Below are 26536 nucleotides of genomic sequence, written 5' to 3'. Positions count from 1 at the left end.
ATACCTGCAGCTTAAATATATATTGACCTAAGTCTGACTTAAAAAGGGTTTTTGCTACATCTGTAGTTTAATTATATATATATATATATATATATATATATATATATATATATATATACTGTATATATATATATATATATATATATATATATATATATATATATTTATTTATCAAATATGTTGGATATACTTAGGACAGCAGTCCATCCAAATAGGGTGTCACTACACCTGTATCTTAATTAGATATAGAATAAGTTTGACCAAATAGGGTGTTGTTACACCTGTACCTTAAATATTATATCTATAAAATATTTTGGATATATTTAGGACAACAGTCTGTTCAAATAGGGTGTCACTACACCTGTAACTTAAATATATATTTAAAATAAGTGTGACTAAATAGGGTGTTGTTACACCTGTATCTTAATTATATATAGAATACGTTTGACCAAATAGGGTGTTGCTACACCTGTACCTTAAATATTAAATATTTACAATATTTTGGATATATTTAGGATAGTAGTTCATCCAAATATATTGTTTTTCTATACCTGTAGCTCAATTATTTATATAAAATAAGTCTAATTAAATAGGGTGTTGCTTCACCTTTTGCTTATTTAAATATATAAAATATTTTTGATATATTTAGGACAGCAGTCCATCTAAATAGGGTGTCACTACACATGTAGCATATATATATAATATTTTGGATCTATTTAGGACAGCAGTCCGTCCAAATAGGATGTCACTATACCTGTAGCTTAAATATATATATTGACCTAAGTCTGACCTAAAAAGGGTTTTGCTACATCTGTAGTTTAAATTTAAATATATATATATATATATATATATATATATATAAACTGTATATATATATATATATATATATATATATATTTATTAAATATGTTGGATATATTTAGGACAGCAGTCCGTCCAAATAGGGTTTCACTACACTTGTATCTTAATTCTATATAGAATACGTTTGTCCAAATAGGGTGTTGTTACACCTGTACCTAAAATATTATATTTATAAAATATTTTGGATATATTTAGGACAGCAGTCTGTTCAAATAGGATGTTCGCTATACCTGTAGCTTAAATATATATATAAAATAAGTCTGACCAAATAGGGTGTTGCTACAACTATAGCTTAATTATATATATAAAATATTTTGGATTTATTTAGGACAGCAGTCCGGTCAAATAGGGTGTTGCTACATCTGTAGCTTAAATTTTAAAATCATGTCCACTGAACGAAAGTTTTCTTTAGAAGAACAATCGGATGCAAAAAAGAGGCGAAATGAGAGACTTAAAAAAAGAAAAAATAATTTGACTGATGAAGAAAGGGCCCATTTACGGGAAGCAAATGCAGAGCAGAAAAGAGAGAGCAAATACAACAGAAAATCAGAGACATCAAGAACAACAAATGCATTTGTTCATAGAATAAAACGTGCACAAAATGTAGTATCTCAAAAAAAAAACAGCACACCATAAGCAATACAGAAAGGGAACGTAAAAGGAAAGTTAGTGCAATTCGTGTTCAATGCCATCGTACATATTTTGCAAAACATACACAACACATTGCTGCAATTGAGAGATATGATGATTTATTTGATCATCATAACTGTGGAGAGCTAAATTTTATATGCACCAACTCTGATGTACTAAATTTGCCAAAAGAGCAGCCATCAGACAAACTATTCAATCAATGCTGCAGCAAAGGAAAAGTAATTATTGAACCGATTAAAGTCGCTCCTTTAATACAAAGATTAATGTCAGGAACTCATAAACATTGAAAAAACTTTCAGGAAAACATTGGATCTTTAAATAATTCTTTAGCATTTGCTTCAATGGGGGCGAATATTGCTCCTACTCCCGGTTATGGGCCTTACTGCTTTAGAATTAATGCAAAATGTTGTATGAAGTAGAACAGGAATGCTTAGAAGATGCATCTCGAAATCGCGTTAAACCTGCAACTGTGACCATGGCAATAGTACAAGATTGTAAAAAGGATCAACGTAGATACAATGCTCCTCAGTTTAATAAGGTAGCTATTATATTTCAAAATGCAGATGGTGAACCTCCTCTTGAGTGAGATCTTATTATTCATTTTCGAAGTCCTAACAATGAAAAGACAACCGAAAGGATAAGCATTGTAGATCAAAATTTGGATTTAGAATTTAGAATTAATGGGCAAATTTATTACAGAACTGGATCACTTCATCCTTCCAATAAAGATAACCGAGAGTTTGCACAACTATATTTTATATATAATGAAAATGCAAATTGCAACCCTGAACTAATTACTGAGTTGAGTTCTTTATGGCTTTAAACAATCCTTTTGCTGAAGCATGCAAAATGTTGTATGAAGTAGAACAGGAATGCTTAAAAGATGCATCTCAAAATGGCGTTAAACCTGCAACTGTGACCATGGCAATAGTACAAGATCGTAAAAATGATCAACGTAGATACAATGCTCCTCAGTTTAATATGGTAGCTATTATATTTCAAAATGCAGATGGTGAACCTCCTCTTGAGTGAGATCTTATTACTCATTTTCGAAGTCCTAACAATGAAAAGACAACCGAAAGGATAAGCATTGTAGATCAAAATTTGGATCCAATGTTGTATCCACTTCTTTTCCTTTTTGGGGATCAAAGTTGGTCACCTAAAATGAAACTGTCAGGGTTTTTCCCGGTTTTGTTTGCCATGTGCTGCTGGCAGCCATTTTACTCACATCTCTTCCTGACTATGGTGCATTGTGGGGGATGCTGCTCATTTCCTGCACTTCCTTTTATGGCCAGACTGGTATGCATCATCCGTGTGAGACAGGATGCAGTCTCAGAATTGTGATGTCATCACTTATTATTTAAAGGGCCTCTGTTCAGTATGCTTTGCCTTTGCTTTGTCTCAGACCTGTTTGTGAGAGTTCCTGTTTATTACCTGGCTGCCTGATGTCCTTCCTGGTTCCTGATCCCTGGCTTGTTCCTGACTCTGCTGTTTTCCTTGTTGCTGATTCCGGCTCGTCTGTCTATTCGCTTTGGCTCCTGACTCGGCTCGTCTGACTACCAGCTCTGGTTTTGACTCCTGGCTTGTTATTTGACTTGTGGACTTTTTATTATTTTTTGCTATTAATAAAGGTGTGATTATTTTTGTACTTCTCGTCTCAGTCTGATTCCTGGCACCCTGACAGAAACTTAATTACAACCCTACTACTGTAAGAAATATAATAACTCAATCCTTAGCAAAGTCAAGAGAAAGGATCTCACAAATGCAATTTTATGGGTACATGCTTTCCATTCGGCACAAGTTTAACCCATTTCTGAGTGCTGGCAAATTGATCCAGTAGTACTTTGTAGATGCATACGTTAAGATAGAGGGTAATCATTTAAACTATGTTAGACAAAATCAGTCCAAATTGAGGGTTGAAAAGTATACATGTCTCATGGACCATCTTCAAAATGTAGCTGCAGAACAGGGCTTACTTCCAGACAAAGCAGTTATACTTCCATCTACATTCCAAGGTGGTCCAAGAGGGTTTGGAGCAAAAGAGGGTGGTTGACAGTATCAAAGGCTGCAGACAGATCAAGGAGGATAAGCAGAGAGTAGTGGCCTTTGGATTTTGCTGTAAGTAGTTCATTGGTAACCTTAACAATTGCTGTCTCAGTGGAGTGGTGGGGGCAAAATCCAAATTGCAGTGGGTCAAGGAGGGAGTTTAGTGTAAGGAAATGGGATAGACGTGCATATACTAGCTTTTCGAGAAGCTTTGAGGCAAGAGGGAGTAGGGGAAAAGGGTGGTAGTTGGATGGGGAGGTTAGGTCGAGAAAAGTTTTTTTGTGGATAGGTGTGACCAGTGCGTTTTTAAGAGATGAGGGAAATATACCAGTGCTGAGGGAGAGGTTGAAGATGTGTGTGAGTATAGGGGTAAGGGTAGAAGAGAGGGCGGGGAGTAGCTGTGAGGAGATGGAGTCGAGGGGACAGGTAGTGAGGTGAGAGGATAGTATAAGGGCAGAAACTTAATCCTCTATAACAGCGGCAAAAGTGATAAATTTATGGCTATGTGGGTTTTGGATGATAGTGAGGTTTTGAGGGGGTTTGAGACCGGTAGTATGTTGAGAGCAGATTTAATTTCTGATGGAGTCTAGTTTGTTATTGAAGTAGCTGGCAAAATCTTGGGCTGAGAGAGAAGTTGTAGTAGGAAATGGGAGTGGGTGGAGAAGAGTATTGAACGGGGAGAACAGACGTTTTGGGTTTGAAGAAAGAGTATAGATAAGACTGGCGAAGTAATGTTGCTTATATAGATATACTAAGGACCTGAACACCCAACTCTATCCTGTGAGTATATATTACTCATTCCCCACATTTTAGTAGATACTGCATGACTGTGAATCTTTCTATGCAGAACAACCAGTTAAGCTTGAATGTGAGCTTTCCTTTGTGAACCTGCGCCTCCAAACCTTTGCACATTTTCAAATCAGTCCGGGAGAAAACTGAGGGATGGCTGCGATCACAGCTTCGGAGGAGAATTTTCTTTTATTTATTCATTTATTTACTCATTTACTTTCTTCCATTAGTGTTCCTATTGTTTCTTCTTATATAGATTAAGGGCAGAATAGTAAGAGTTCAAGATGAACTTGTAGTGAAGAAAGTCAGCTGAACTCTGAGATTTTCTCCAGTGTCGCTCAGCAGTACGGGAACATCTGCGTAGGTACGGTGTCAGAGGAATATGCCAGGGCTAAGGATGAGTGTATGATTTCCAAGCTATGGCATGTGGGGCCAGATTGTCAAGGACCGATGTAAGGGTGGAGTTATAGTGGCAGGTAGATTTATCGGGGCAGGAAAAGGAGGGGATGGAAGAGAGGAGAGGTTTGGGAGAGCTAGCGAGCTCTTTCTGATCTAATGACTTGATGCTTCTGTGAAGTTTGGTCTGCGGGGTAGAAGGAGGGAGAGTTGTAGGGAGGGATGTAATGTTACAAGTGAGGAGATGATGGTCCGAAAAAGGAAAAGGGGAGTTTGTGAAGTTTGAGATAGTGCATCAATAGCTGAAAATCAGATCAAGGAAGTAAACATCTTTGTGAGTGGGAGAGTCAGTCCATTAAAACAGGCCAAAAGAGGAAGTGAGTTGCAGAAGTTGTTTTGCAGAGGAGGCAGTGGGGTTGTCAACAGGGAGGTTGAAGTCGCCAAGAATGAGGGCAAGGGTGTCTGAGGAAAGAAAATAAGGTTGCCAGGAAGCAAAGTGATCTAGAAATAAGGTTGATGAGCCAGGGGGGTGTTATATGACTGCAACACGTATAGAGAGGGGAGAGAATAAGTGAATCGTATATTTTGAATGAATAAAATGTGAGGGAAGAGAAGGGCTGTATTTGTTGAAAGGTGCAACGAGAGGAAAGTAAAATACCAACACCACGGGGGCGTGTCTGGGCCAGGTCTGAAGATGGCCGCTTATTTGGGAGCTCTGCAAAACAAATTCATATTTTGCCTGTAATTTCGATGTTGTGCAGCCATCCAGCCTGATATTCTGGTTTGTGTAGCAGTGGTTGATGAACTGATTTCGTGTATATTACTTTTTTGGCGTTCTTGAGAGTTCCCAGACCGGACAGCTGAGACCTTTCAACGGCTCCCCGTGAGAGAGATCTTGGCACCCCCCCCCCCGGGGACACCGGGTTAACAACAGCATGGAGGGGAATCTATTGCAGCAGGTACAAGCCCTATTGGAAGACTACGAGAAGCGCATATGTGACCGGTTTGACCGGCTTCTGGTAATAGCTGAAACACAGTGCAACGTAACAGAGACTACCAGGCTCATTATGGCGGCTGAGATTGGGCCTAGCTTCAGCTCACATCACAGCCCAGCGCAACTGCAGGGAGGTCGCATCGCTACGGGGATTGCTCTCTCACGGACCCTAGTGCCTAAGCTATTGGAGCCAAGTGCGGTGCCACAGCAGGGGAACACATGGAGTCTACAGTGCGCGGCTCACTGCATTGAGGATGAACTCCTCAGCACATCTAACTTTCAAGTTAGAGCCCGAACTGCTGTGAGGGTCCTTACTAATGCCATAATGCATGCTGGTCCATCTTGCACGGAGCCGCTACAAATCACCACTGAACTGATCCCTATGCAGGTCTGTAACCGCTGCTGTACATGTGTTCCTTAGACAAATAATATATGTTTTAGCAAGTCCATGTTTCTTGAGGTCCCTGCAATTGAACACATAGATCGTATTTACCCTTTGAATATTCATGTATTTGTAATATATGTTTTGTTAGCATTAGATAGATATTGGGAAACCTCATTACTGTATAGGTCTAGGACCGCGTGGCATTATATAAATCTGTTGCGCAACTCTGGCTTGACCATGTCATGGACCTTACCAAGCTATCGTAGGAGACCTTGAATCTCTTAACTGCGCACAGTACTGGCTATTGCCACTATAATGTTGGAAAGGGCAAAAGATGTTTACGTAATACATTTAAGGTAGACATTTAGATTAATTTGCTGAAGAAGCTTGCAGTATATCATCCCTATTTCATCCACTCAAATTTTTCTTAAAGATTGCGAACACCTGCAGTTTCAGTCCCAGTCTGGTAGTGTCCCAGTAAATTATTCTCTACATTTCCCCTCCATTCTTTTCTTTTTTTCTTCTGGCAGAGTTACGCAATCTCTGCCCTGTCCAAAGAGTCTTAGCTGCTCTTTGGGCCCTAAAAACAATAATATTTCTGTGTTCACATGCACAGTCTCCTTTACATCTAGCCTGTTTGTTGATGCACTCCTAGATTGGTTCATCTTTAGCCTGAAGATAGTTAAAAATAAGTTTGTTTATTGCTTTTTCTAAAGTGAATTAGATTGATACTGATACTACTTACGCCCTCGTCTGACCAATGCAAGCTTTGGACCTACTTCTAGGTTGGTATAACTCTAAAGGCGTGACAGTTACTTGTGTATTTATATATTATTTATATTGCATATATGTCATTATCTTATATTGCATAATGTTCAACTTTTCTGATTTACGTCTATTGATGCCCATACAGGTTTAGTATGAGTCTACAGTTTATTTTATGTTTTCTCTCTAACTCTATATATGAACCTACTGTATTAATGATGTGTCCTCATTTATATCCTAGCTTTCAGATCCCTTAGATGGATCTTTGTACCGTGGACACTATGCAGATAAAGTAATTAAATGAGGCATAATAATGAGGGGTACTGTTCAAATTCAATAAGACATTACGGTGTATTCTGTCAACTAAGGTATAGAATTATATAACTAATGTCCCCTGCATTTTTGTATCTTGATATTGCCCTTCAATGTGTTAATGTTTGTAACTGTTTTGATTGCCTCAATAAAAACACTTTAAAAAAAAAAAAAAAAAAAATACCAACACCACCTACTTGTCTATTACCAGACCTAGGACTGAGGCTGAAGTGAAGACCCCCATGTGACAGTGCAGCAGCGGAAGCTGTGTCTGAAGAAGAGAGTCAGGTTTCTGTGAGAGCCAGAAGATTGAGAGAGTGGGAGATAAAGAGGTTATGGATAGAAGTGAGCTTGTTGCAAACAGAGCGAGAGTTCCAGAGTGCACAAATGAAGGGGGTGGAGGCTTTAGATGCAAGAGGAATGAGATTAAAGTGAATGTAAATCTTGATGATAAAGTGCCCATTTTTAAAAAATTTGATTAAAACAGGGGCACTTTAATTCATCAAAATTTACATTTCATGCGTGTTATGAAAAAGCCTCTTCCACGTCTGAAATGACGGATCGGTCATCCTCCAATCACGGCTTAACAAACCCCCCCCCCCCCCACCGGGGGAAATCAGTGTCTGATTTAATTCCGGGATTGGAGGAAGTCAAATTCCTCATTTTAGACCCAGGAAGAGGCTTTGCAATGGGCAGAGGAAGCGATGCAGCGGCTGTCAAGATTAAAAGGTAAGAATTTTCACAACACAAGTGAAATTTAAATTTTGATGAATTAAAATGCCCCTGTTTTTAATCGAATTTTTAAAAAACGGGCACTTTATCATCAAAATTTACATTCACTTTAAGGTTACCAGAGTTTTGTTTTTGAATTCTATTGAAAGGCACACATGGGTGTGCAAGGCTAGGAAGTTCTGGGGGACCAGGATTAGGAGAGATGTCACCAGTAGCTAGTATGAGCAAGAGGGAGAGTGACATGAGATGAGATGCAGATTTGCAGTAATGAGACTATTTTTGCGATGAGCTGTGAGGGGGAGAGAGAGTCTTTAGGAATGTGTGAAGTTCATGAATACAAATGTAAGGTGAGATTAAGAGAGATGGGCTAAAGAGCAGTGCAGGTGGTGAGGGTAAATGAGTAATTGAGTAAAGTAGTTTGTTGTAGAGACAAAAGGTGGCAAAAGGGAATATGAAGATATTGAGCATTTTTACAAATTAGTCAAACAGTGAATAAAACACAGAATTACAACAGAACTTACCTTGTCCCTTGTTCAATTCTTGTATGTATAATTATTTTGCCCAATTCTTAGTCTCACTTATAGATGTTCACTTAAAGGGATAGTATAGTCAAAAATAAACTTTCATGATTCAGATAGAGCATGCAATTTTGAACAACTTTCTAATTTACTCTTATTATCAATTTTTATTTGTTCTCTTAGTATCTTGATTTAAAAAAATCTTAGAAGCCGGCCCATTTTTGGTTCAGCACCTGGGTAGCGCTTGATGATTGGTGTGTAAATGTAGCCATCCAATCAGCAAGCGGTACCCAGGTGCTGAACCAAAAATTGGCCGGCTCCTAAGCTTACTTTCCAGCTTTTTAAAATAAAGATACCAAGAGAACAAAGAAAAATTGGTAATAGGAGTAAATTAGAATGTTGCTTAAAATTGCATGCTCTGTCTGAATCATGAAAGTTTATTTTGACTAGACTAAGAGATGTGAGCAGATGATGTTACAATACTGCAATGCTCACCCCAGCAATCCACTAGAGAATGACATCTTCTCACGTCAGCATTTCAAATCACACACCAGTTACCAATCAGACAATTTAAAATGAAACAGCACAAATGTGGACATTCTTTCAGCATCTGACATGGCTAAAAAAAATACTTATTACAAAAAAGTCATTTACATTTCCAGGAGACTACTGGGTGCTGATGGCCTTCAGCATTTTAACCCTCTCAGACAGAGTGTCTGATGTATGTTTAAAACAATTGTTACAATGATAATCCCTTTTAAATTAAATCCTTCTGTGGCTAGGAAGACCCAGCATTCTTCACCATTTCTGCATTCCATCTTCTTGCAGGAAGCTTTAAAGGGACAGTGCCCTGGGTATTTTTTTGCCCTCAGTGATCGATTTTACCTGCTGAAGTGTATCAAATTGATTACATATAGCTCATTTACCTTGATGTTGTTATTTGAAATACCTGCTGTTGTCATTTGTATTCCCATCTATACTGAAATTGTCAGTACTTAAAGGGACAGTATACACTCATTTTCATATAACTGCATGTAATAGACACTACTATAAAGAATAAGATGCACAGATACTGCTATAAAAATCCAGTATAAAACTGGTTAAAAACTTACTTAGAAGCTCTCAGTTAAGCTCTCTTGAAAAGGTAGCTGGAAAGCCCACTGCAAGTGGGAAATAAGACACTCCCCCCCCTCCCCCTTCTTTTTGCATATGAAAATACCCTTTAAACAAAACGGATCAAGCTGGAGAAGGTAGCTGACGGTATTCTCATAAAACTTTGGGGCTTGGTTAGGAGTCTGAAAATCAGAGCAATGTTATTTAAAAATAAGCAAAACTATAAATTTTTAAAAAAAAAAAAAAAACTTTATGGGCTATATAAATAGATCATCTACAAAACATTTATGCAAAGAAAAAATGTGTAAAATGTCCCTTTAAGTAATGTTTATAGAAAAGTGATGTAAACAAGAAAGTCTAGGGAATAAAGTCATGCTCACAGTGTGGGGTTTGATATAGAGTTTCCGAACTGTTAATTTTCCATTGTTCTCAGTAAGTATTGGTTTCACTGTGTATATTGATAAGATAAGGAGGGCTGTGTGTAAATATAGAGAGATAAGCTAATGAGGTCTGCTCTCCCTGAAAGCTCAGCCCATTTCATCGGGTTATGGTTTTAATAAACAGAAACAGCTATTCCATATACAAAAACATACCTAAATAAGCTATATCTCATACACTTTTTTTTACTCTGCAGCTGGTATAACAAGTCAATGGAAACACATTTAGAAGAAACCAATTTTATTATAGACTGTCTCTTTAAGCAACAATATTGCAGAAATATGGGTGCTGCTTTACCCTATTCTGTAATAAACTGTGCATTGAAACCTTTAGCTTATTCTGGATTATACCACTTCTCTGGTTTGTTTGTTATCTAAAAGCAGAGCCTTTGAGTTACTGAGTTAGAGAGCTGTTGTAAAGAAAAATACTGCTTCTGTGTTTACCTATTAAATACCTACCTAATTAGTCATTACGCAGGTACTTTAAAGGGATAGTAAAGTCAAAATTAGACTTTCATGATTCAGATAGAGCATGAAATTTTAAGCAACTTTCTAATTTACTACTATTATCAATTTTTCTTCATTCTCTTGATATCTTTATTTGAATGTAAGCATAGAAGCCGGCCCATTTTTGGTTCAGAACCTGGGTAGCATTTGCTGATTGGTGGCTACATTCTTGCTTTTTCAAATTAAGATACCAAGAGAACAAAGAAATATTGATAATAGGAGTAAATTAGAAAGTTGCTTAAATTGCATGCTCTATCTGAATCATGTAAGCTTAATTCGGACAAGACATTTCCTTTAACAATGGTCTACCTAGGTAGAACCATCATGGCAACCCGCATGAGCAGTTTCACCTTTCTGAGACTACCGCAAGTGCATAGGAGATCCCATCTTGCCTCATCATGAGATTCCTGATGTTGCATCGGTGGGAGTGACACAGGCCCGGACTGGCCATAGGGCATGCCAGGCAAATGCCTGGTGGGATGCTGGGTCCCTTTGCCCCGCTCCCTGACCGGATCCCTTAGCTCCTTCCACTGGCTGTATCCCTTAGCCCTGCCCCCTGGTCGGATCCCTTAGCCACACCCACCATCCGGTCTCTTACCCCCACCCAGGATTTATATGCACACAGCAGCATACAGCCCTGTTACAGTCTCCACCCACCAGCAAATGAGGAGGGATGTTGTGCGCATTACTCCTCCCATCCACCACACAGGGATCTGAAGCTGAAGGAGGAGCTCACCTTCGGAAGGATCATGGATGGTAATGGTAAGTAAACGTTTTTTGTTTCTGAAGGCTAATATATAATCACTGTACTTTACTGGGGGCTAGGGGCATCATTTTATAGCAGGGGGTATCATTTTATTGAAGGGGGCTGGGGCATCATTTTATTGTAGCGGGGCTGGGGGCATCATTTTATTGCAGGGGGGCTGGGAGCATCATTTTATTGCTGGGGCATCATTTTATTGCAGGGGGCTGGGGGCATCATTTTATTGCAGGGGATATCATTTTATTGCAGTGGTCATCATTCAGTTGATGGGGGCATCATTTTATTGCAAGGGGGCTGGGGGCATTCTTTTATTGCAGGGGGTTGGGGCCTCATTTTATTGCTGGCATCATTTTATTGCAGGGGGCTGGGGGATCATTTTATTGTTGGGGCATCATTTTATTGCTGGGGGCATCATTTATGGCTGGGGGCATCATTTATGGCTGGGGACATAATTTTATTGCAGGGGGCTGGAGGTATAATTTATTACAGGGGGGGCTGGGTGCATCATGTATTGCAGGGGGCTGGTGGGCATCATTTTATTGCAGGGGCTAGGGCATTATTTTATTACAGGAGGGCTGGAGGCATTATTTTATTGCAGGGGGTTGGGATCATTATTTTATTGCAGGGGGCATCATTTTATTGCTGGGAAGCATCATTTTATTGAAGGGGGCTGGGGGGCATCATTTATGGCTGGGGCATCATTTTATTTAAGGGGGCTGGGGGTATAATTTATTACAGGGGGACTGGGTGCATCATTTATTGCAGGGGGGATGGGGCATCATTATATTGCAGAGGGGCTGGGGGAATCATTTATTGCTGGGGAGCTGGGGCATCATTTATTAAAGGGGGGCTGGGGGCATCATTTATTGCTGGGGCATCATTTATTATAGGGAGGCTGGAGGAATAATTAATTACAGGGGGGATGGATGCATACATTATTACAGGGGGACTGGAGGCATAAATTATTACAAGGGGCTGGGGGCATAATTTATTGAAGGGGGGCATAATTTATTAAAGGGGGGCTGGGGGCATGAGTTATTACAGGGGGGCTGGGAGTATAATTTATTACAAGGGGGCTGGTGCATAATATATTACAGGGGGCTGGGGGGATAATGTATTACAGGGGGGCTGGGGGCATAATGTATTGAAGGGGGCATATACATACCGGTGACACTCCAGATCTTGGAGGTAGCAAATAGAGCCAACGCAACAGACGGTGAAGCTGAAGATATTGCTTTTGTAGGCATGTATGGCAATCACCCCTAGACAAATGAGGGTGATGGTAAAAGTTTATAGTGTTTAAAAATATATTTCCCCTAGACTAATGAGGATTTTCCTCTACAACAACAAACATCTAAGAATTAAAAAAGGAATAAATATTTATAATGAGCACAATGTTTCATTTTTTGATATTGTTTATATCAGGTGCACATGCGATATGTGATTTACAGTACTGCGCATGCCATTTACACTGTAAATGATAATCATGGATATTACAGTAAGGGAATGCCTACTACAGTGCTATTGGATGTAGCGAGATGGAAAAGCCTACTTTTATGGGCAGCAGGTGCTGCACAATTTTGAAGAATGTAAGTTGAGCTTTTTATATATATTTAGAAGCTTAGTTTCAACAAAAGTGAGTATATTCAGTATACCATATCTTAATCTTTAACATAATTTTCTTTATTTATATAGATCATTGATAACCCTTTAATGAAGTTTTATCAAGGAACATAATTTGTATTGTTTAAAAAGTTAGCTAATCCCATTATTACCCATTCCCGAGTTTTGCATAACCAACACTGTTATATTAATACACGTTTTACCTCTGATTACCTTGCATCAAAGCTTCTGTAGACTGCCCCCTTATTTCAGTTCTTTTGACAGACTTTTGACAGGAGTGAAGACTCCTAGGTAACTTCACAGGAGCAAGCACAATGTTACCTACATGGCACACATGAACTAGTGCTGTCTAGCTGTGAAAACTGTCAAAATGCACTGAGATAAGAGGTGGGATTCAAGGGCTTAGAAATTAGCATATGAGCCTACCTAGGTTTAGCTTTCAACAAAGAATACCAAGAGAACAATGTAAATTTGATGATAAAAGTAGATTAGAAAGTTGTTTAAAATTGTATGCCCTATCTGAATCATTAATTTTGACTAGACTTTCTGAAATGGAAGATTCATAATAATCTTGTCTGTACACTTGACAAATATTATATAAATATCATAAACCCTCAGTTTCTCCCTCTAAAGGCTATGGGCCAGATTACGAGTGGCGCACTATTTATGGATCCAGCTGGAGTGTTAACTCTGCTAGAAGCAATGTTTTTCCCTATGTGAAGAACGTAAGAATGTGAAATATTTACAGTAAATACACAGTATAACACTTTATATGAATATTGCATAAATATGTATTTACATGTTTTCATCTACTAAACTGCAAAGGACTCCCATGCACTTATTTATATGGCTATATGTGTGTATGTATGTATTTATGTGTTTTTATGTGTGCATATATGTCTGTAAATACATATATACACAAATAAATTCATAAATACATCTGTAAACACCTTTAAATATATATTTATATATATACATATACATCTTTAGACATGTATATGTATGTGTCTGTGTTAAAGACCTTTGTCTGCCTTTTTTCCTGACACCTGAGACCTCATATCTTTGAGCACTTATAACTTTTTTGTGCAATTTTTTTAACAATTGTTATTAGATTAGTGTTATAATGAGTGTAACTGTACTTTTAAATGCACTTTTGATGTGTTTTGTTTTGCAAAACAGTTAACCAGAGCTCTGAGGTCACGGTAATAATTCTAGCATAAATCCCAATTGCGTTCACGTGTTGGCATTTACTTTCAACTTGTAATATGAGTTCTCCTTCCGACGCGTGCAAACAGACGGGATAAACCCGGTATTGCTCATGCATTACTGTTAGCGCGCCACTCGTAATCTGGTTCTATATGAGGCCACTTTTGGACCTCTTATACAACAAAGAACATAAGGTAGCAGAAGGATTAAGTATATAATAAAGACCCATTATGGATATGTCATTGAAGAAAACATGAAAAACATAAATTATGCTTACCAGATCATTGTCTTTCCTTCTGTATGAGGAGAGTCCACGGCTTCATTCCTTACTTGTGGGAAATACTGAACCTGGCCACCAGGAGGAGGCAAAGACACCCCAGCCAAAGGCTTAAATACCTCCCCCACTCCCCTCATCCCCCAGTCATTCTGCCGAGGGAACAAGGAACAGTAGGAGAAATGTCAGGGTATAAATGGTGCCAGAAGAACAAAACAAAAATGTTGGTCCGCCCAACAGAGAAAAATGGGTGGGGGCTGTGGACTCTCCTCATACAGAAGGAAAGGAAATTATCTAGTAAGCATAATTTATGTTTTCCTTCTTAATATGAGGAGAGTCCACAGCTTCATTCCTTACTTGTGGGAAACATATACCCAAGCTCTATAGGACACTGAATGAAACGGGAGGGTAAAAAAGGAGAGGTGGACCCTATTCTGAGGGCACCACAGCCTGCAAAACCTTTCTCCCAAAAGATGCTTCAGCCGAAGCAAAACATCAAACTTGTAAAATTTTGAAAAAGTATGTAAGTAGGAGCCACCTTACAAATCTGCTCCATAGAGGCTTCATTCTTGAAGGCCCAAGAGGAAGCCACTGCTCAAGTTGAATGAGCCTTAACCCTCTTAGAAAGCTTATGTCCTGCTGTTTCATATGCTAAGCAAATAATGCTCCTCAACCAAAAAGATAAGGAAGTGGATGAGGCTTTCTGCCCCTTACGCTTCCCAGAATAGACAACAAACAAAAAAGAAGTCTGTCTAAACTCCTTAGTAGCTTGAAGATAGAACTTCAAGGCCTGAACCACATCCAAATTATGTAATCGCTCCTTTGAAGAAGAGTTAGGACACAAGGAAGGAACAACAATTTCCTGATTGATGTTGCTATCTGAAACAACCTTAGTAAGAAAACCTAACCCAGTACGAAGAACCGCCTTATCAGCATGGAATTCTAGGTAAGGGGGCTCACATTGCAAGGCAGCCATCTCAGATAGCCGAAGCAATAGCCAGTAAAAAAAGAACCTTTGAAGATAGTAATTTAATGTCAAGGCCATGCATAGGCTCAAATGGAGCCCTCTGCAAAACCTTAAGAAAAAAATTTAAACTCCAAGGAGGAGTGCTAGATCTAAACACAGGCCTGATTCTAGTCAGAGCCTGAACAAAAGACTGGACTTCTGGAAGCTCAGCAAGCCTTTTGTGCAGTAAAACAGATAGGGCCGAAATCTGTCTCTTAAGGGAGCTAGCTGAAAACCTCTTCTCCAGACCCTCCTGGAGAAAGGAAAGAATCCTGGAAACCCTGACCTTATGCCAGGGAAATCCACACTCTTTACACCAGATAAGTAGGTCCTCCATACCTTATGATAGATGCAATGTGTAACCGGCTTACAAGCTTGAATGAGAGTATCAGTAACTCTCTCAGAAAAACCTCTCTTGGCAAGGACTAATCATTCCATCTCCACACAGTCAGCTTCAGAGAATCTAGATTTTGATGAAGAAAAGGACCTTGTTCCAGCAGATTCCTGTGACAAGGTAACCTCCATGGAGGATATGAGGACATCCCCACCAGATACACGAACCACATCCTCCGAGGCCACGTTGAGCAATTAGAATCACTGATGCCCACTCCTGCTTGATGCAGGCCACCACACGAGGTAGAAGTGGTAATGGTTTCCCCCATATGCTGCAAATCTCCACAAACACCTCGGGATGGAGAGACCATTCACCCAGATAAAAAGATTGTCTACTGAGGAAATCCACTTCCCAGTTGTCCACACCCGGAATGTGGATCGCTGACAGCGAGCAGTTGTGGGCCTCTGCCCATTCCAGAATCCGAGATACTTCCCTCATTGCTAGGGAGCTCCTCGTTCCCCCCTGATGGTTGATGTAAGCCACTGAGGTTATGTTGTCCGATTGGAATAGGATAAACTGCGTCAAACCCAGAAGGGGCCAAGCCTTCAGAGCATTGAAGATTGCTCGAAGCTCCAAGATGTTGATCGGGAGGAGGGATTCCTCTGGAGTCCACAGGCCCTGTGCCTCCCTGGCACCCTAAACAGCTGCCCATTCTGTAAGACTCGCGTCCGTAGTCACAATCTCCCAGAATGGTCTCAAGAAGGACGTCCCTTGGGACAGGTGATCTGGACAGAGCCACCAGGAGAGAAATTCTCTCGACTGGCTGTCCAGAGAAATCTGTTGAGACAAATCTGTCTCAGCATGCACAGCTGAAGAGGTCTGAGATGGAATCTGGCAAAGGGGATGATGTCCATGCAGGACACCATGAGCCCAATTACCTCCATACACTCAGCCACAGATGGCCTCAAGGAGGTCTGGAGGGCAAGACAATTGGAAGTTAGCTTGTAATGTCTCTGGTCTATAAGAAATATCCTCATGGATATGGAGTCTATTATCATACCCAGGAACTCCACCCTGGTACTGGGAATAAGAGAACTCTTTTCTAAGTTTATCTTCAATCCTTGAGATCAAAGAAGAGAAAGAAGGGCTTTTGAATGGTCCTCTGCCAGACAACAGGACGGTGCTTGAACCAAAATATTGTCTAAGTATGGCGCCGCTGCAATCCCTCTGGTTCTGGCCACTGCGAGCAGAGCCCATAGAACCTTCGTAAATACTCTTGGAGCAGTAGCTAGACCAAACAGAAGAGCAATGAACTAGAAGTGCTGGTCCAGGAATGCAAATTTTAGGAACTTGTAGTGTTCCTTATGTATAGGGACGTGAAGGTAGGCATCCTTCTGGTCTTTCGTTGTCATGAATTGTCCTTCCTGGACTAAGGGAAGAATAGACCTTATTGTCTCCATCTTGAATGAGGGGACAGCCAGGAATTTGTTTAAGCACTTTAGGTCCAGAATCAGATGAAAATTACCCTCCTTCTTTGGTACCACAAAAAGGTTTGAGTAGTATCGCAAACCTCTCTCTGCTGGAGGTACTGGTACAATGACCCCCAGGGAGGAGAGGTCTCTCACACACCCTAGAAAAGCTTCTCCCTTTTCTGGCCTTGAAGACAGGTTTGATAAGAGGAATCTGCCCCTGGGAGGATGAGACTTGAAACCTATCCTGTATACCTGAGCGATGACCTCCAGTACCCACGGGTCTTGCACATCCCCAAACCAACCTTTCGAAAATAGAGATAGTCTGCCCCTACCAGATCCAAGGCCAGATCGGAGGCCACCCCTTCATGCCGACTTCGACTCGGCGGGCTTCTTATTCTGTTTGGATTTATTCCAGGACTGAGAAGGTTTATAAGTTCCCTTGGACTGCTCAGGCTTTGTAGAGGGCTGCTGATGTTGGGATTTGTCTGAACGAAAGGAGCGAAAATTAGGACCGTGTCCCTTAGGTTAGTTCTTCTTTTTTTTTTTTTTTTTTTTTTTATATATTTATTTATATATCCAGCAGTTTACAGAAATGCAAAAACAGATATAACAAAACAAAATCTTATCGAAATTGCGCCACGCAGGGCCAAATCTCATCTGGGAAAACAATCAAACAGTCATCCTGTGTACCTGCTCACTAACGATTTGCCTTAGCTTCATAGGTATGCAAACTGCTGGGGTTTTTTTTTTTTTTTCATATTACTCAACCATTTCAAAAAAGAATTCTATCCAATACTATGTCTCTCACGGGGGTATGAAACCTGCTTTATGCAAAGATTTCAAGATATCTGCTTGTATCACCGATGGTTGTAATTTAATAATGTCTACCCATTTTATGTGAAAATCTCTAGCTTGGGTTTCTTTGTTTGGCTCTAGGTTCAATAGTTCTATAATTAATTGAACAGTCATTTTTTGGACGAAGTCCGCTAGACTCGGGTATTTTTTAGCTTTCCAGTGCCGGAAAATTAAATTCCTGGCAATTTGTATTGCTGATATTAATAAGGCATACTCCCCTTTTACATATTTATTGTCAAAAATAAAGAAAATTATACTTATAGGCGTAAAATCCACCCTTTGACTCAAGAACCTATTCAGCCAAAACTCTATTTTCTTCCAGAACTGATATATCCTCGGGCAACTCCATAAGCAATGAACAATATCTGCCCGGGGCTCATAACAGTGAAAACAATTCCCTTTAAAGTTCTTGTCCCATTTGGCTAAGCGTATGGGCGTAATGTATGCATGGTTAACCAAATAACTATGAGATTCCTTCCAAGCTGTGTATCTAAAACCCACTGTCCCTATACTCCGTTTAATATCTTGGGGTAGTAAATCAGGAAAGTAATTTTCCCATTTTTTAGTGAGAATTTCTAGGTGCATCTCACCCTTTTTTTTCAATATCATCGTGTACCAAAATGCTATTGAATGAAAACCTGCCCAGTATATCTGTAATCCAGCTTCTATTGCCCCTAGACCCCCATCACCTTGGGAATTTTGTGTTATGTATTTATAAAATTGTCTAACCTGTAGAAAAGCGAAGAAATGCTGCCTCGGGATAGCATATTCAAATTGTATCTGAGAAAATGATTTAATAGCCCCCGTGTCTTTATCAACTAGTTGTTGTAAAAATTCTAATCCTTTTTTTTTCCATAGATGGAAAATACCAAAACTTAATCCTGGCCCAAATTCCGGGTGTCCCACCATAGGAAGATACTTGGAAAACCTATAGTTTATTTTGAAATCTACACAGAATTTCTGCCATACTTTAACTATGTTACTAACAGTCTTATTCTTTAATATCATTGCTGGGATTTTAGATATAGGAGTGTGTAAAATAGCTTTTAGGGAAAATGGTTTTATTATACTACCTTCTATATCTCTAAAAGAACAATGGTCTTTATCGGTAATCCAGTCAATTGCTATTTTTAACATTGCTACCTGATTATATGTTTTAATATTGGGGAGACCAAACCCTCCATAATCTTTATCTAGATACAACGTATTTTTAGCAAGTCTCACCCGCTTTCCACCCCATATGAAAACTTTACATTCTCTATCATATTTCATCATATCCTCGTTTTTTATAAAAATAGGGAAATTCTGCATTATATACAACAATTGTGGAAATAAAAATGTTTTCAACATCATAATTCTAGCGGAGACCGAAATAGGTAATGGTCTCCACTTCTCCAACACTGTGGAACATTCTAGAAAAAAATGGAAAATGAGGTTAGTTCTTCTTATCCTGTGGTAAAAAGGCAGCCTTGCCTCTAGTAACTGTGGATATGATTGATTCCAGGCCTGGACCAAAGAGAATTTTACCCTTAAATGGAAGGGAAAGAAGTCTAGACTTGTCCGCAGACCAAGACTTCAGCCAGAGGGCCCTACGGGCTAGCACAGAAAAACCTAAAGCCTTGGCATTCAGGTAAATAATCTACATATTTGCATCACAAATAAAAGAATTAAGGCCGTAATTCTTTCCTGGATCGAGTCGAGGGGACCTTCCACTTCGATCAATTCAGATAAGGAGTCGCACCAGTAGGTCGCTCCTCCAGCAACCGCAGCAACAGCCGCTGACTGTTGAAACAAATACCCCATATGTTGAAACATCTTTCTTAACAGAGTTTCCAGCTTCTTATCCATGGGCTCCTTAAACGACAAGAGGGATAGTAGTGCGCTTAGCAAGCATGGAGATAGCGCCATCCACCTTAGAAACGGAACCCCACAACTTCAATTGAGAGTCCGGAACCGGGAATAATTTTTTAAAAGAAGAAGGGGAAAAAGAAGAACCAAGTCTTTCCCATATACAGGGAGTGCAGAATTATTAGGCAAGTTGTATTTTTGAGGATTAATTTTATTATTGAACAACAACCATGTTCTCAATGAACCCAAAAAACTCATTAATATCAAAGCTGAATATTTTTGGAAGTAGTTTTTAGTTTGTTTTTAGTTTTAGCTATTTTAGGGGGAGATCTGTGTGTGCAGGTGACTATTACTGTGCATAATTATTAGGCAACTTAACAAAAAACAAATATATACCCATTTCAATTATTTATTTTTACCAGTGAAACCAATATAACATCTCAACATTCACAAATATACATTTCTGACATTCAAAAACAAAACAAAAACAAATCAGTGACCAATATAGCCACCTTTCTTTGCAAGGACACTCAAAAGCCTGCCATCCATGGATTCTGTCAGTGTTTTGATCTGTTCACCATCAACATTGCGTGCAGCAGCAACCACAGCTTCCCAGACACTGTTCAGAGAGGTGTACTGTTTTCCCTCCTTGTAAATCTCACATTTGATGATGGACCACAGGTTCTCAATGGGGTTCAGATCAGGTGAACAAGGAGGCCATGTCATTAGATTTTCTTCTTTTATACCCTTTCTTGCCAGCCACGCTGTGGAGTACTTGGACGCGTGTGATGGAGCATTGTCCTGCATGAAAATCATGTTTTTCTTGAAGGATGCAGACTTCTTCCTGTACCACTGCTTGAAGAAGGTGTCTTCCAGAAACTGGCAGTCTGTGGTACAACCCTTTCCTTGTAGACCTTATTTAATTTAGGAATACAGGGTTCCTCAGGTAATTTAGGTTCTGGAACCTCTAAAGTCCCCAACACTTCTTTCAGCAGAAAGCGTAAGTGTTCAATCCTAAATCTAAAGTATGGTTCCTCCGCAGCTGGAGGTTTAGAGGCAGCAGATTCCGACCCAGAAAGAACATCCTCCGAAGTATCAGAGGTGTCTTCATCAGCGGATAATCTAGTATCCGATAAATCCAATAAGCTAGTAGATGTCCCCTGGGAAGGATAGCAATATTTAACCTTTCGCTTGTGCATAGCAGGGCAAGGCAAAGCATTAAAGGCCACAGACACTGCCATCTGTAACTGCTCAGTAAAGTTTGGCAATAAAAGGGCCTCTCCACCTGGAGGATTAGGACTGCTACTGGAAGCTGTATGTGCAATAGGAGATGTCTGTAGAGTACGCACCTCACGGGAGGAAGACTCCTCAGAGGTGGATGGCTCAGTAGTACTAAACATATTAGCTTTCTTAGATAAAATTACTTTATCGGGCGGAGCCAACTTTCAAGCCGAGCAGACGCAGGTTTTAGGAGCTCCTGCTCTAATGAACCAACAAAGGCCACAAATAGCCCTAAAATAATATCTCATATGGCAAATATGATCTCAGATTAAATAATAGTCTTCTCTGACCACATTTTGAGACAACTGTCAGAAGATCACGAGACCAACCGAGGAAACAGTGTCGGCGGGGATTCAGCGTCTCCCTTGATAGTGAAGAGCCGACTACTTTCGTTGCTCCTATCAGAGCCCTCCAAACTAGGATAGCACTTCATTCCTAGACTCTCTTACAAGGCTCATCCTTCAGGGATAGACCTGATCCCCCTCTTAGCCGAGAGGATGGATTCCCTAATTCTGGACGCACTGACTCTACTAGGCTCCCGTATGGTCACCCAGTTCAATACCCTCTCTCAATACTTATCTCTCAGCCGAGAGGACGCACCTGACTCGCCAGAGGAAGACCTCGACAACCTACCCTTCCCGGTGGCGCATCTACTCCAAAGGGACAAGGCGGCGGAAACAGCCAGACAACGCCTCTCTACGTTGCCCCAGCAGTCTGATCTTACCGCCGACTCTACCATGATGCACCCAAGGTCGAGGTGAACCTGACAGCACGCAACAGCTTTGAAGATAATCCGCCTCCTCCGCTATATTTAAAAGCTACACACCCCCCGCTTCTCCACGGGGAAGACCGGTAGCGATTTGAGAGTTTCGCACGTAGATAGAGGAGTGAGGCCCAAGTCCTTATCCACGATGCAGCACAGCAGCACTTCCGCCTTGTCCCTTCCAGAGTTCCTACTACGCAGTGAGCAACCTAGATATCAGGACGGCATAGACCTGAAAGATCTGTTTTCCCTACCTGGGCTCCATAGCCATAGAATAGATGGCAGCATTCACATGAGCTCCATGATCCAGACTATGAACTGTGATACTGAGCTGACTTGTAGTGCCCTCCATGAACCTCAAGCTAGGTTATGCCGTTAGATTGGCATTGGGTGATGTTCCTAGTGATAGCCCATCTCTATAAAGTGGACCCAACACTGTAACTCAACACTGTTCTGAAAGTTTCCACTGTAGCTCATGCTCATTTGGCTTATAAGCAAGTTTTAAACAGTTTAGTGATTTTGTTATACAACTTTTCAATGCTTTATTATTTACCTAGTGGGATTTTGTGGGGGATTATAAGATGTATTAGAAGAGATTTAATCTATAAAATATATTGCTATTTTACTGGGGGCTAATTGAGAGTACAGCCATGCGGTTATACTTCCTTGTTACTCCTATTGCATGATAAAGAGGGATGTAAAGGTTACCAAATATGCTATGAGGACTATCTTTGCAAATTACAGGTAGGGCTGTGCTTACTGCACATTGCTATCTACATAATGTACATATGTGACGGACTGGATGGTTATGATAATTACCCCTTGTATGTGCGCTCGTATTGACCACTATAGGTAGTGGTAAATTGAATGTGTAATTCTACAGTATGGCTCCTGGATATAAAGCACTTTGCTACTGCCTATACTCAATTAACATGCAATTATAAGGGGCTTCCAGACCTATACATCCCAGAGACCCAACCCCCTACATAATATAGACCCCTGGGACATGTATAATATTAAGGAGTACCATCCATACAGTCTGCATTACGCTAATTAGGATATGCTCTCATGATTTGTCTCTCTTGCTCTCCTCAGTACAGCAAATTCCCTGTACCCTGTAAGCTTTGGAATAGCTAGCGAATTGTTATAACCCCATTAGGTACCTCTCTCACTATGATGGTCCATGGGCTATCAACTGTTATTTACACAGACCTCTGTCAAACTATAGAAGATAATTTACCCCAATAATTATTCCTTACTTTTTATGATATTTCTATGCATATAACCTAACACCACATCTGAAGTAAAGCAAGCAGATACGTCATATTGTCTATTGCCCACACATAAAATTGCTTGGTAATTATACATGTTAATGTCTTACGGCTAGATTTAGAGTTTTGTCGGTAACGACCCGCGTAGCTAACGCTGGCTTTTTTCTGGCCGCACCTTTAAAATAACTCTGGTATTGAGATTTCACAGAATGGCTGCGTTAGGCTCCAAAAAAGGAGAGTAGAGCATATTTAACGCAACTGCAACTCTCGATACCAGAGTTGCTTACGGACACGGCCAGCCTCATAAACGTGCTCGTGCACGATTCCCCCATAGGAAACAATGGGGCTGTTTGAGCTGAAAAAAAACCTAACACCTGCAAAAAAGCCGCGTTCAGCTCCTAACGCAGCCCCATTGTTTCCTATGGGGAAACACTTCCTACGTCTGCACCTAACACTCTAACATGTACCCCGAGTCTAAACACCCCTAACCTTACACTTATTAACCCCTATTCTGCCGCCCCCCGCTATCGCTGACCCCTGTATATTATTTTTAACCCCTAATCTGCCGCTCCGTAAACCGCCGCTACTTACATTATCCCTATGTACCCCTAATCTGCTGCCCCTAACACCGCCGACCCCTATATTATATTTATTAACCCCTAATCTGCCCCCCACAACGTCGCCTCCACCTGCCTACACTTATTAACCCCTAATCTGCCGAGCGGACCGCACCGCTATTATTATAAAGTTATTAACCCCTAATCCGCCTCACTAACCCTATAATAAATAGTATTAACCCCTAATCTGCCCTCCCTAACATCGCCGACACCTAACTTCAATTATTAACCCCTAATCTGCCGACTGGAGCTTACCGCTATTCTAATAAATGTATTAACCCCTAAAGCTAAGTCTAACCCTAACACTAACACCCCCCTAAATTAAATATAATTTTAATCTAGCGAAATTAATTAACTCTTATTAAATAAATTATTCCTATTTAAAGCTAAATACTTACCTGTAAAATAAATCCTAATATAGCTACAATATAAATTATAATGATATTATAGCTATTTTAGGATTAATATTTATTTTACAGGTAACTTTGTATTTATTTTAACCAGGTACAATAGCTATTAAATAGTTAAGAACTATTTAATAGCTAAAATAGTTAAAATAATTACAAATTTAACTGTAAAATAAATCCTAACCTAAGTTACAATTAAACCTAACACTACACTATCAATAAATAAATTAAATAAAATACCTATAATTATCTACAATTAAACCTAACACTCCACTATCAATAAATAAATTAAATACAATTCCTACAAATAAATACGATGAAATAAACTAACTAAAGTACAAAAAGTAAAAAAGAACTAAGTTACAAAAAATAAAAAAATATTTACAAACATTAGAAATATATTACAACAATTTTAAACTAATTACACCTACTCTAAGCCCTCTAATAAAATAACAAAGCCCCCCAAAATAAAAAAATGCCCTACCCTATTCTAAATTACTAAAGTTCAAATTCAGCTCTTTTGCCTGTAAAAAAACACATACAATACCCCCCCCCCAACATTACAACCCACCACCCACATACCCCTAATCTAACCCAAACCCCCCTTAAATAAACCTAACACTAAGCCCCTGAAGATCTCCCTACCTTGAGTCGTCTTCACCCAGCCGAGCCAAATTCTTCATCCAAGCGGAGCAAGAAGAGGTCCTCCATCCGGTAGAAGTCTTCATCCAAGCGGGGCAGAAGAAGTCTTCCATCCGATTGAAGTCTTCATCCAAGCGGCATCTTCTATCGTCATCCATCCGGAGCGGAGCGGCAGCATCCTGAAGACCTCCGACGCGGAACATCCATCCTGGCCGACAACTGAACGACGAATGGCGGTTCCTTTAAATGACGTCATCCAAGATGGCGTCCCTCGAATTCCGATTGGCTGATAGGATTCTATCAGCCAATCGGAATTAAGGTAGGAAAATTCTGATTGGCTGATTTCATCAGCCAATCAGAATCAAGTTCAATCCGATTGGCTGATCCAATCAGCCAATCAGATTGAGCCCGCATTCTATTGGCTGATCGGAACAGCCAATAGAATGCGAGCGCAATCTGATTGGCTGATTGGATCAGCCAATAGGATTGAACTTGATTCTGATTGGCTGATTTCATCAGCCAATCAGAATATTCCTACCTTAATTCCGATTGGCTGATAGAATCCTATCAGCCAATCGGAATTCGAGGGACGCCATCTTGGATGACGTCATTTAAAGGAACCGTCATTCGTTGTTCAGTCGTCGGCCAGGATGGATGTTCCGCGTCGTAGGTCTTCAGGATGCTGCCGCTCCGCTCCGGATGGATGACGATAGAAGATGCCGCTTGGATGAAGACTTCAATCGGATGGAAGACCTCTTCTGCTCCGCTTGGATGAAGACTTCTACCGGATGGAGGACCTCTTCTTGTTCCGCTTGGATGAAGAATTTGGCTCGGCTGGGTGAAGACGACTCAAGGTAGGGAGATCTTCAGGGGCTTAGTGTTAGGTTTATTTAAGGGGGGTTTGGGTTAGATTAGGGGTATGTGGGTGGTGGGTTGTAATGTTGGGGGGGTATTGTATGTTTTTTTTTACAGGCAAAAGAGGTGAACTTCTTGGGGCATGCCCCGCAAAGGGCCCTGTTCAGGGCTGGTAAGGTAAAAGAGCTTTGAACTTTAGTAATTTAGAATAGGGTAGGGCATTTTTTTATTTTGGGGGGCTTTGTTATTTTATTAGGGGGCTTAGAGTAGGTGTAATTAGTTTAAAATTGTTGTAATATATTTCTAATGTTTGTAAATATTGTTTTATTTTTTGTAACTTAGTTCTTTTTTATTTTTTGTACTTTAGTTAGTTTATTTCATTGTATTTATTTGTAGGAATTGTATTTAATTTATTTATTGATAGTGTAGTGTTAGGTTTAATTGTAGATAATTATAGGTATTTTATTTAATTTATTTATTGATAGTGTAGTGTTAGGTTTAATTGTAACTTAGGTTAGGATTTATTTTACAGGTAAATTTGTAATTATTTTAACTATTTTAGCTATTAAATAGCTCTTAACTATTTAATAGCTATTGTACCTGGTTAAAATAAATACAAAGTTACCTGTAAAATAAATATTAATCCTAAAATAGCTATAATATCATTATAATTTATATTGTAGCTATATTAGGATTTATTTTACAGGTAAGTATTTAGCTTTAAATAGGAATAATTTATTTAAGAAGAGTTAATTCATTTCGTTAGATTAAAATTATATTTAATTTAGGGGGGTGTTAGTGTTAGGGTTAGAC

The sequence above is a fragment of the Bombina bombina genome, chromosome 1 (assembly GCF_027579735.1).
Source record: "Bombina bombina isolate aBomBom1 chromosome 1, aBomBom1.pri, whole genome shotgun sequence".
NCBI classification, from domain to species: Eukaryota; Metazoa; Chordata; class Amphibia; order Anura; family Bombinatoridae; genus Bombina; species Bombina bombina.
Note: the sequence above shows the minus strand (reverse complement) of the source record.